General features: G+C 38.8%; 1 protein-coding gene and 1 pseudogene across 1 annotated transcript in view; both read right to left on the bottom strand.

Moving 5' to 3' along the window:
- Positions 1 to 13055, bottom strand: part of snx29 (sorting nexin 29) — a 192729-nt gene that overhangs the window by 87164 nt on the left and 92510 nt on the right. The window lies entirely within an intron of this gene.
- Positions 5320 to 6816, bottom strand: LOC148971442 (uncharacterized; annotated as a pseudogene).

The following is a 13055-nucleotide window of genomic DNA, read 5'->3' as shown; positions in this document are numbered from 1 at the left end:
TTGCAACAATGCAGCCTTCAATTACAACAGGGAAGGTCCTACTTCTGAGTTTGATATCACATCATGTCATGATGTAATATAAATAGTGGGTATAGTGCATATAGTATAATATTGCACCAAGCATAGGGATAGCATTATATGTGATTGAGTCCTTCCACGTACATGCATCGACAGTCCAACAGCCAAAATATCCGTGTATTTTAATGCGAGTTAAATATTCTAATGGCCTGTGGGAAGAAGCTATTACAAAGTCTGACAACGACATGACAACGATGTCACTTTGTGAAGAAACATTACGTGCCTGCAGACAGAAATACATATGCACATAACACCACTGTTTTCACCTATTCATATTTTTTGCAGTTTTTGCGCACACATTAAAAAAAAAACTTGGACTTTTCAGCCCTCAAAACAGCATTGTGCAAACAGTCCCTTATTTTTATATAATTTTGACTTCTATTTTATTTATGATGGTATCTAACACAAACATTTATCCTGCATTAAAGGGTTAATTCACCCAAAAATGAAAATTTAAGTCATTAATTAATCACCCCCATGCTGTACCCAACCCCGTACGACCTTCGTTGGTCTTCGGAACACAAATTTTTGTTATTTTTGATTAAAAATGCTACATAGGCTCCTAAGGGATTGAAACTTGACGGCCCAGAAAGTCATTGAAGAAAATGTTTAAATATTCCATGTGACAGTGGTGCAAGTATTAGTTTATCAAGCAACACGAATACTTTTTGTGCGAAAAAACAAAACAAAAATAACGACTTTATTCGAGTATTCCTTTTCTTCCTCGAGGGCCTGAGATGAGAGTTTAAGAGATTTCCACGACGCATGCGCGAGAACTGAACTGAAGTAGTTGAAAGAGATCACAATTCTCGCGCATGCGTCGTGGAAATCTCTTAAACTCTCGTCTCAAGCCCACGAGGAAGAAAAAGAAATAGTCAAATATTTAAAAATTTTCTTCAATGACTTTCTGGGCCGTCATGTTTCAATCCCTTAGGAGCCTATGTAGCAGTGATCCACCTCTCAAATTGAATCAAAAATAACATTATTTGTGTTCCGAAAATGAACGAAGGTCTTACGGGGTTGGTACAGCATGGGGGTGAGCAATTAATGACTTAATTTTCATTTTTGGGTGAACTAACCCTTTAATCAAACTGTGAATGTAAGTGATTAGCTTTCCATTTGTAGTCTATAAGTTCATCTGTCTATATTTCTATAGTAGCAGAATAACTTCACACTAAAAATACAGTGGTCAAAATTTGAGGTGGATCAAAAAAGTTAATCAAAGTTGTCGTAAGACAAGAACGCGTGTTGTTGAAAGGTTTTGATCCACTTTAAAAGTTGACTTCTGTATATCACATTGCACCTGATATAGACATGGTGGATAGGTATTACAAAAACAAACAGGTATTAAAAACTTCCACAAAAAATAACATTTTAAAAAGCACTGAATGAGTGGCCGGCAGTCTCAAAGAATCTCACAAAGCAGCCTGAACTACGGAAATAGCTTCAAACCTTTTTGAAATTGATTGTCAGACATGGCCCTCTATCTGGCTACTCCACTGCCTAATGCATTGCTTTATATAGCACCTAGCTGTTTCACAGTATTAAATCCATTTCTCAGACTCTTTTTTTTAGTAGCTTGTGTGACAACTTCAAAAATAGTTACCCTTTTAACAAGTTAAAAGAATGTTAAGCTTCAAACTACATATTTTATAACTTGTCATGCAAGCGATTGTGGGTACTGGAACACACTCATCTTCAAAAAAGCATTAACAAACATTCACTACACACCATGCCAAAGGTTTGATTAACCATCAAGCTGGATACAAACAAGGGGAAGTAACGGCAGTTACACACCCAGATCGATACACACCCTGAGCCCTTTCACGGCTTCGGGCTTCATTCATCTCCTGCGGTCGCCGTGGCTACACACGACAAACTACTCGTAGCATTCTCATCAATCACATTTATTTATCTGCGGCAAGCCCTTCGAACAGGACATTAAAAAATGGAAATTAATTTTAAGCGTCAAGGAACACAATTAATTCTCTGCAAAGAAGCGAGCTAATCAGTTTGTTGTTCAGTTAGCAATAAGCAGGCTTCGTCCTTCCAGCTCGCTGGGTGAATTTTCCGACCTGTGCTGCCGCGCGTTACCTCTTTGGGTTTATCTAAACAGGCGACAGGTGCACACACACTTCAGGCAACGTATCAAACCTCATTACTGGGCCTTAGCGGGAATCCGAGTGCATGACTGTATCTGTATTCGCTCATTGTAATTACAGGCCGCACAGTGCTCCAGCGCAGATATCAAGAACACTGTATTCCACAATTCCTAGTCATTATTTCCATGAATGAAAGAAAAACACTTGTGCAGAACACAAACACCATAAAAGCATAGCATCTCTCAAATAAATCCAATCCCAGGTGAAACCGAGTAAATGTCAAGAAGGATGAAAAGCATGTGTGCATTCCCACTCATAAGCAATAATCCCAAGTAGATGGGAGCATGTTAATGAGAGGAAAGTTAGAGGAGATGGTTTTCATTTTTATACCTGATCTGTATGTCAGAAGTTTTGTACAATAAGAGAGGGGATATTATATTTTGCAACTGGTGTGTTTGCCAGATGTTTGGCTTTTGAGTAAAATAAACTCCAACTGTTTAAAACTGATTTTAAAATAGATTTTAACCACCAACCAAACAAATTCCAAATGTTAAAGTTTCTAGTTCAGATTTTTTGGTCTTAAAGGAGTAGTTTACTTTTTAAAAAAACTTTTGCTGATAATTTACTCACCCCCATGTCATCCAAGGTGTTCATGTCTTTCTTTCTTCAATCGAAAAGAAATTAAGTGTTCAGTGCAAACTGTTCAAAGGGCTTTAAACGATTCCAGACAATGAATAAGGAAATGAACGAATCTTTTTTGTGTCATTTGGTTCATTCAACGAACGAAATGAACAAGTTGACTCGGGAAAAGATTCGTTCATTTTGATGAACGAGTTCGAACAGGAGAGTCACGAACGCAAATCACAGAACAGAGCAAGGCGACCATTTGAGCTTATAAAACTTAAACTTTCTTATTTATTTTTTAAATGAGCGATAGTTTCGCTTGATTCATTCAGCGAATCATTATTCGTCGTCTGGAATCGTTTAAAGCCCTTTAAATAGTTTGCACTGAAACTGTCTTTTGGACCTTGAACCGTTTGGCTCCCATTGAAGTCCATTATATGGGAACAAAATCCTGGAATGTTTTCATCAAAAACCTTAATTTCTTTTCGACTGAAGAAAGAAAGACATGGACATCTTGGATGACATGTGGTGAGTAAATTATCAGCAAAAGTTTTTTTTTAAAGTGAACTACTCCTTTAAATGGTTCAATTAATAATAATTTTAATAAATGTCTGGAAAATAAAATGCTTTTCTCGACAGTTTGCTGTCGATGATGAGGTCATTTTCAATTTCAACACAGCAGATATAACATATATATATTAAATCAAAAATAAAATACTAAAGATCCACTGATTGATTGGCTGGTGACTGTAATTGATCGATTTTCACGTGACCGGCCACGAGTGGCGACCGGCCGGTCAGTCTGGTCGGTCAGTCAGGCACTTGGGCACCGCATTATTAACATCGCGCAACATCAGCATCACATGTGCACATGGAACGCACATGTAGGAAACCTCGTGAATTACAGCCGTTTCACACCGCAAACATGAGTAGCGCGTATTATTTCCATGTAAATCAATGAGTGCATTCACACCAGGAGCAGCGTGTGAGCGTCGAGTGTCGAGTGGTGAAGCGCCTGCTCACGCTCAAAGTGAAAGCAAACTTTAGATGGACAAAATAAACATGATTTCACACAAAAGTGCCCAAAATGCACAGAATTTGCATGTCTAGTGTGTTTTAATGAGAATTGGAGTATATGTCAGAAAAGAACATTTTTTTAGTGGGATATTGGATGTGAAAAGAAGGATATGGTTCTTCCATTGCACTGCACTTTAGAATAGATGTGTGTGAATGAAGATGTGTGTACAGTGGTTAGAAAAAATGAAATTGGCTAAAAACGGTATCGGCATTCGACATCTCTAGTACTGATTGATAGAAACAACCGTGTTAAAACTTAGTGAGTATTAGACCTATTAGAGACCTATTAAAAGGCACCATAAATTCCATTCAATATTAAGTAAGGGATAATCCATGGCTAGCAGTGCATTAAACAATTTTAATGCACAATGTGGAGACAAAGCACAAGCCAACACGAAGCATTCAAAACATTTAATGCACAGCTAACCGTGGAATATCCCAGTTATACCATGGTCATACAGTGCAATATTTGACAACAGTACAAATTTTCATCAGTTATGGCTCGCTAGATCTAGCATTCTGCCCACTTTGAATAAGACAGAGAGTAATGCAGTAAGATAACATTTATTTGAATGAATTATAGCATTCATTTTAAATAATTACATAGAGAGAAAGCATGTGTGAATTACCTGCGTCTGTTTTCAGCAGCAATTACTCCAGTTTTCAGTGTCAAATGAGCCTTCAAAAATTATTCTAATAAATTGATTTGCTGCTCATTGCTGCCATCATATTTTTGTAGAAAGGGTGATACATTTTTAATTTTCATTATTAAAAAGTTTCAAATTAAGTTAACATTTAAAATCTTTTGTAACATTACTCATGCCTTTACAGTTCCTTTTGATCAATATTGTGGATTTATGTTGAATAAAAGTAGTAATTTCTAGAGAAAATAAATCTTACTGATAAATCCATAACTTTTGAACAGTGCCAGTGGTGTATATTAGATGTCTGAAAAAGAACATGTTGTTGATTCCTAACCCTAAATACTGAAAGACAGTATACAATGTTACAGTAGGAAGGCGGCAAATCCAAATCCAATCTTAGAATCACATTCCTGTCCTGTATTATCACATTAATACGCCTGATCAGATTTTGAAGGCTGCAAAAATGAATCCTTCTCTCCCTATGATATACCCAATCCTGTGTATGAGTCTGGTGGAAAGAATAAAAGTGGCATCTGAAGGAATGGATGAAAGGAGCAAATTTATTTATAATTTCATTTCTTATAAAAAAAGGCTACGTTCACACTGCAGGCTGAAATGACCTGATTCCGATTTTTTTGCCCCTATGCGACCTGTATCTGATTTTTTCATGACAGTCTGAACGACACAGATCCGATCTTTTCAAATGCGACCCAGGCCACTTGGGTATGTGGTCCAAATCCGATATGTATCCGATCTTTTGAAATGCGACTTCAATCTGAACGGCCAGGTCACATAAACTCAGCAAAAAAAGAAACGTCCTCTGACTTTCAACTGTTTTTTCTTTCAGTAAACTTAATGTGTGTAAATATTTGTATGAACACTAAAAGAGTCAACACCATAAGACATAAACTAAAAATGTTTCACAGATATGTGACTAACAGAAAGAGAATAATCTGTCCCTGAATGAAGGGAGGCTCAAAATCAAAAGTACCAGTCAGTATCTGGTGTGGCCACCAGCTGCTTGAAGTACTGCAGTGCATCTCCTCCTCATGGACTGGACCAGATTTGTCAGTTCTTGCTGTGAGATGTTACCCCACTCTTCCACCAAGGCACTTGCAAGTTCCTGGACATTTCTGGGGGGAATGGCCCTAGCCCTCACCCTGCGATCCAACAGTTCCCAGATGTGCTCAATGGGATTGAGATCCGGGCTCTTCGCTGGCCATGGCAGAACACTGACATTGCTGTCATGCAGAAACTCACGCACAGAACGAGCAGTATGGCTGGTGGCATTGTCCTGCTGGAGGATCATGTCCGGATGAGCATGCATAAAGGGTACCACATGAGGGAGGAGGATATCTTCCCTGTACTGCAAGGCATTGAGATTGCCTGCAATGACAACAAGCTCAGTCCGATGGTGATGTGACATACCGCCCCAGACCATGACGGACCCCCCACCTCCAAATCGATCCCGCTCCAGAGTACAGGCCTCGGTGTAACGCTCATTCCTTCGACGATAAACACGAATGCGTCCATCACCCCTGGTGAGACAAAACCGTGACTCATCAGTGAAGAGCACTTTTTGCCATTCCTGTCTGGTCCAGCGAAGGTGGGTGTGTGCCCATAGGCGGCGTTGTTGCTGGTGATGTCTGGTAAGGACCTGCCTTACAACAGGCCTACAAGCCCTCAGTCCAGCCTCTCTCAGCCTATTGCGGACAGTCTGAGCACTGATGGAGGGATTGTGTGTTCCTGGTGTGACTCGGGTAGTTGTTGTGGCCATCCTGTACCTGTCACGCAGGTGTGATATTCGGATATACCGATCCTGTGCAGGTGTTGTTACACGTGGTCTTCCACTGCGAGGATGATCAGCTGTCCTTCCTGTCTCCCTGTAGCGCTGTCGTAGGCGTCTCACAGTGCGGACATGGCAATTTATTGCCCTGGCCACATCAGCGGTCCTCATGCCTCCCTACAGCATGCCTAATGCATGTTCACGCAGATGAGCAGGGACCCTGGGCATCTTTCTTTGGGTGTTTTTCACAGTCGGTAGACAAGTCTCTTTAGTGTCCTGCGTTTTTAGAACTGTGACCTTAAGTGCGTACTCTCTGTAAGCTGTAAAGGTCTTAATGACCATTCCACAGGTGCATGTTAATTAATTGATTATGGTAAATTGAACATGCATGGAAAACATTGTTTAAACCCTTTACAATGAAGATCTGTAAAGTTATTTGGATTTTTATAACATTATTGTTGAAATAGACAGTCCTGAAAAAGGGACGTTTCTTTTTTTGCTGAGTTTATATCCGACCCGCACGTCATTGCACGCACCTGTAGCCAGCCAATACACGCTAACTCCAACGCGTTTCCTCACTGTTATGGGCCGCTGCAGACGTGTCTCTTCCCCAGTGTTGTGCCTGAACGCGTTCAATGAACGATAGTGCATGAACGCGTTCATATACTGTATTACTGCCTGATGAACATTACTGTGAACACGTTCATTCTGGTGTCTGTGAACGTGCGCTCTCCTACCCTATTCCCGTGAGATCGAGTTGGCGCTCTCTGTCAGTTTAACTTCGTACAGTAGGGTGCCAGATTTCAATAGAGCCTTGAAGGCGAAAACCTGTCTAAAACACATGTAAACATGCCTTAAAATGTAGCGAAAAAACACCCAATCTGGCAACACCAGCCACCAGTGTCGCACCATGGCCTCCGGTGACAAAGCAAGGAGCGCCGTGGACGTGCACTATCAATTAAACGGGTTTTACGACGAGGTCGGTGAGGATCGGAAAAATCTTACATTTATGTGCAAACTTTACCCGTCGATAAAATAATTGTTGTCTGTGTTTGTATATGGGCTGTGGCAATAATAATAATAAAACAAAAGCTCGCAACATATGGAAAAAAAAAGAACAATCCCGCAAACAACAAGTGACGTCGTTGACCGCTGATTACTCTTCTGCGCATGCGGGTCACTTCTGGGTCATTTCACGTTCACACGGGAGATCACAAAAGGTCGCATTTAATTGGAAATGTGAACGGCCTTGCAAAAAAATCGCATTTTTTCAAAAAATCGGAATTGAGCATTAAGCCCTGCAGTGTGAACGTAGCCTTACTTACGACTTCATTTCTACAAAAAAAAAAAAAATTAAATATTCAATTGGCTATCTCCAAAAGCTCACACTTGAATTTGCCTTAGATCATTATACGTACATGAAGGTGCCCTGAAAGCCTGTCTGAAACCAGGGGGAACCTTCATACATAGTCATTGACAACAAGGCTTCTTTCGGTTTCAAACACAGCCAATGATTCACTACATGGTGTGTTTGGGGGGCTTATAGTCATCCACTGAGTCTTGAGGTTAACTGAGACCAAAAAAAAAAATCCAACAACAGCTGGTTATATTACAGGTCCCCGGTATTCTGGGGTAAAGCTGTTGCTAGCATTTTGGAGCAGTGCTACTTTCAGACGCAGGTGCTGCTGACAGTTCGTCTGCATGGCTGTCAGCGCAAGGGAACGAGTGCTGAGCCAGGTGTCCTGAATGAAAAAGACTTGGTCAAAGCAGAAGGGGGGGATGATGGAGGAGCGTGGCCCGCTGCAGCTCTAATGCTCATAATTGGATGTGAAACAAGTTTGAGGAGTGAGCTTAGAAGACAGGCTTAGCAAACACAAACAGACTTGAAGTGTCAGAGGAAGAGCTCGGGACTGGGGCGGGAGGAGAGGTGGAGGGGGGTAAGTGTGACAGTGAATGTGCTGCGATCACTTTCTTCCCCAGGCAAATACTAACTGACAGAGGGAGACCTCAGCCTGGCAAAGAAGATTTGAACTGATGGGTGAAAATGCAGTAGAGATAAAACGAGAATGGAATAAGGACAAAGGCCCCAATAGGATCAGAGCTGGAATAAAAGAACTAGAGAGTATAAGAGAATCTGAGCTTTGACATCAGTTAAGTTGGAGAAAGATCATTATCGTCATTTGACACTGGAGATCATTAGACAAAGTACACCAAACCAAGAAAATGAAAATGACATCTTCTAAACGGGTTTAACACAATTAGAAACCCCACTGGATAGGCGACATTGATATTCACTAAATTAATCATTCAACTTAAAGGTGCCCTAGAGTTTTCTCTCTACAATCTACATAGAGAGTGTGTGGCTTATTTAAAAGCATTTAAAATACTCATCCCCCAGGTGTCATCGCTGTAAAACATGTAAAGGGTCAAATATGCATGTTTTTTGGGAATGCAAGAAATTAAAACAGTTATGTAAGGGGGTACATGATCTAACTGTCAAGATTGTGAAAACCCCGCTGGACATTACACCAACATGTTACCTTTTAGGTACAGAATTGGACAAGACACTGGACACCACATGCAGGAAGAGGATTACTATAGTGTCATATCTCGCAAAGAAATGCATCTTGCTCAATTGGAATCAACAAAGACCCCCATCGCTCAATCTGTTTAAACAAATCCTCAATGAAACTTTAAGACTGGAACAACGCACATACATCTTAAAAAATAAGGGGGATGCCTTTCAAAGGATATGGGAACCGCTTATGGACCTCTGACACCACCATGTCATGACAGGGTTTGGCATGTTTACAGAACATTCACAAAGGATGAACCGTGACCATGGACTGATTTGATCTAATTTGCCGTATGTTATTATTATTTACTTTATTTTTTTACTTATATATATATATATATATATATATATATATATATTTATTTATTTTTTATTATTATTGTTATTATTTCTCTCTTTTATGTTAATAAAATGTTAAAATCAATAAAAAGACAATTGAAAAAAAAAAAAAAAGCATTTAAAATGTCCAGGTATGGTTTTACAGGTCAATTCTCACCTATAGAAATTGGCCCTAGAATGAAATGGTCTGTTTTTCCCTTATTTGGAAGGGTCATGAATAGTAATGAGGAGTTCTGCTCTGATTGGCTTTCGCTGCGGCCTCATTGTGTCCCCTTACACAAGACGATCATCCGTATGCCAGCCTACATCATTAGTACGCAAGGGCTGTGGTGCACTCTGAGATACAAGCGTGCAAAATAATCATACGCCAGTTTTCAAAAATTAAAACATTTTAACAAATGGACTGACGTTAGATGTCTTGTCAAATAAATACAGCTCGAACTTATGTGGTGGAGAATGTGACGTTAGCTAGAAGGATCGAGTGAGCTAACATTATCCGGAGCAACTAAACTAACGTTAACGTAGTTAGCCCCTGACCCGAGTTGATGAAATAGACAAAAGTTAAATTATTTGGCAAAAGGGAATTTACATATGAAGAGCTCTTTTCCAAAACGCTATAAATCCATTTCAATAGTTTTCAGGAAAACTACATTTTTTACCTAGACCCACACATTTTGTGAATATTCAAATTATCCTGTTTAAATGTTTTATTGGTTCAGTCTGAACATTTTTGAACAATAATTATTAAATCAAACAACAATATTGTTAATGATAATTTAAAAGTTAATTTTATTTTTTCCCAAAACGCTATAAATCCATCCATTTTTTGTATCATTTTTAGTAAAGTCATTTTTAGTAAAGAGTCAAACCTCAAACAAATAGTACCAATTTCAACATATGCATGAAAAAAAACGAATTATTAAAAATGATCAATATATGATAACGATATTCAAAAAAGGGATGGGCACCCCTCCAGCACATGCACACACACACACACAGGCTACATAACATGTGAGCAAAGCGGAGCAGCATGACGCTTAAATATAAGTAAAAAAATAAAAAATAAAAAAAAAATAAACATAAAATATACGTTTCACATTTGTTTTTAATAATATTACATTACTTATTTTTATTATTTCATCTATGTTGAGTAGGCTATGAAAAGGGAACCGCATGAGATGAGTAAGATAGGATCAAAATTCAAAAGCTGCCCAATATCGGAAAATATTTGGAGTGCGTCAGACATGATTTTGACCACTTATTAAGTTTTGTTTTGTAGAAAGCTTGTAAATTTCGTTTCATATAAATTGTATCTTCATTTTAATAAATGTTTCATCGACAAATTGACTGGATTAATACATTAGAAGTAAATATCAGACAATATAATCAGGACACAGAGGCGCGCAGGTGAACCGGAGCGCGTCTCATAATATGAACCGAAACACCGCGATGCTTGCCTCACACAGGCCTGAGAACTAAGCTACAGAAAGCTTTAAATATCTACTTTTAAACAAAACAATTAAAAACTAAAATAAATTGGCAACTCTCTGCGTATGTAGGCTAATTCGAAGTATGCGTTTCTATAGGCCTATGCGCGTTCACTGCGAAGATGGCGAGTAAGCATCATCAACTTTATCTTTGTTGCTGACACTGACAGAAAACACTAGTTTATTAATAAACAATTCAAATGTTTCATGCATAATCATTACTTTTTGCCGGTTCTTTGTGGCAAGCTTTATGCATACGTTGAAATGCGGAATAGGCAATTAAAAACGCTCATATGGTTTCTCTCCCATTTAATTAAATCAATATATGTGATTACTGATAATACAAATGGCTTAAATGATCTACTACTAGTCGACTAGAAAACTAGGACTCATTTTGAGGAATAAATGAACATAATAAACCTCTGTTCAGAGTGCCGCCGTGCTGGATTGTGTAGAGCGCTCATTGAATTTGAGGATTTATCGTGTTTAGGCTAAAAACAGGGCTGGCGCTTATTGCGGCTTGGAAAGAAACTGTATCTTGCAGTACATTTTAAACAAGGAAATATAGCGATTTGGCATGAAACGTTGATGGAGCAGTGAAAGGGTTCTGTCCACAGCAGAATGACACGACAAACTCATTTTTTTTTTAAATGGCGTTTAACGCGTTTTGGAAAAGAGCTCTTCATATGTATCGACAGTATTATTTTGTAGATTTATATGACAACATAGGCAAGGAATATTAACCTCGGCATCAATATTTTGTCATACTATTTAGTTATGCAGGAGCGGCCTTACCTATGTTTCAACCGTTTACAAGCCGATGCAGTTCGACGATTTGGGAAAATAAAAGCCTGGGCTATTATTTGAAGTTTTACGGTATGTATGCATGTATGTGTATATATATATGGAATAATTGAAGCTATAATTGGCCGATTTCTTACAAAAATAAAGCACACTCGAGGTGGGAATGGATGCGCAGTGGCCATTACATCTCGAAGTGCATTTCTTTTAAATAATTGTCAATTATTCCACTTATACTACGGTTAACCCACCTCAAAACATTGTTCAGATGACGTATTTCAAGATGTTTGTCAGGTTTTTGTTCTTAAAACGCTCTTGTGTGTAGGACTAATTTCTTACGCATCTAAACCCAAGCCTCCGTTGCTAACTCCAAAACGTAATTTTAGACAGAGAGAGAGATTAAGCTTGTATGAATGACCAGATTCTGTGCATCTCTCTACAGTGTTCGGCAGCAGCATCTACTAATAGCGAAACATTTGTTGTGGTGAGCGATTTCAGTTACTTATGTTAATTTGTTCATTACAAACAGCTGAAAGTCTATACATTTTGCCAATAAAACTATTTATCATTACTTGCATTTAGACATGCTATATAGCAACCAAATTTGAACAAGAAATCACATTAGAAGGTCCTTGGCCTACACTGAGTGATGTCTACAATGCGAGATCTTTGCCAGCGATACATCATCATACTATACTATTCCTAATGTACTATACTATAGAACTCAAGTTCTCACTATAGAGTCAAGTATGTTATGACTCTCATTTTGTCCCAAACCCAGATGGTATAATGTGAGCAGGTGGTGCTATGAGCTGGGTCACAGCTTAGAAGTATTTGAGACCAGTCTCCCCTGTGGACAAGGTGTCCTGATGGTCACAGGTGGCCACTACACAGACGCAACACCTCCATGGCAATGACCTCCAGACCCAGTGTCTCTGGACCTCCAGCACTCAGCACGACACAACCTTTAATTCAACCATCACAACAAGTACTCACCCCATGGACACGGTAATCTATTTTAATTCGTATTTCAAATAAAAGACCATCAGAGGCACGCCCACGGTTAACTAATGAGTTTTAATAATACAGCGACTGTGGGAGTGACAACTAATTTTATATCTTTCTGTTTTCTGACCAATGTAATCAATCTCTCTCTCTACCCGGACTTGAGTAAAAGTACAAGTGCTCTATCAAAAAAGTGACTTGAGTAGAAGTTTAAGCACCCCACTTTAGAAGTACTAAAGTATTCAACATTTTTTGTACTTAAGTATTGCAAGTAGTTTATTTTAAAATTCACTACTTAAGTAATAAAAGTAGAAGTACAAGTATTGTGTCATGCAATTATTAAAGGATTAGTTCACTTTTGAAAAAACTTTTGCTGATAATTTACTCACCCCCATGTCATCCAAGATGTCCATGTCTTTCTTTCCTCAGTCGAAAAGAAATTAAGGTTTTTGATGAAAACATTCCAGGATTTTTCTCCTTATAATGGACTTCAATGGGAACCAGGTCTAACCGAGGTCCAAAAGACGGTTAATAGAG

The sequence above is a fragment of the Pimephales promelas genome, chromosome 17 (assembly GCF_988280905.1).
Source record: "Pimephales promelas chromosome 17, fPimPro1.hap1.1, whole genome shotgun sequence".
NCBI lineage: Eukaryota > Metazoa > Chordata > Actinopteri > Cypriniformes > Leuciscidae > Pimephales > Pimephales promelas.
This window is presented reverse-complemented; position numbering and strand designations above follow the sequence as displayed.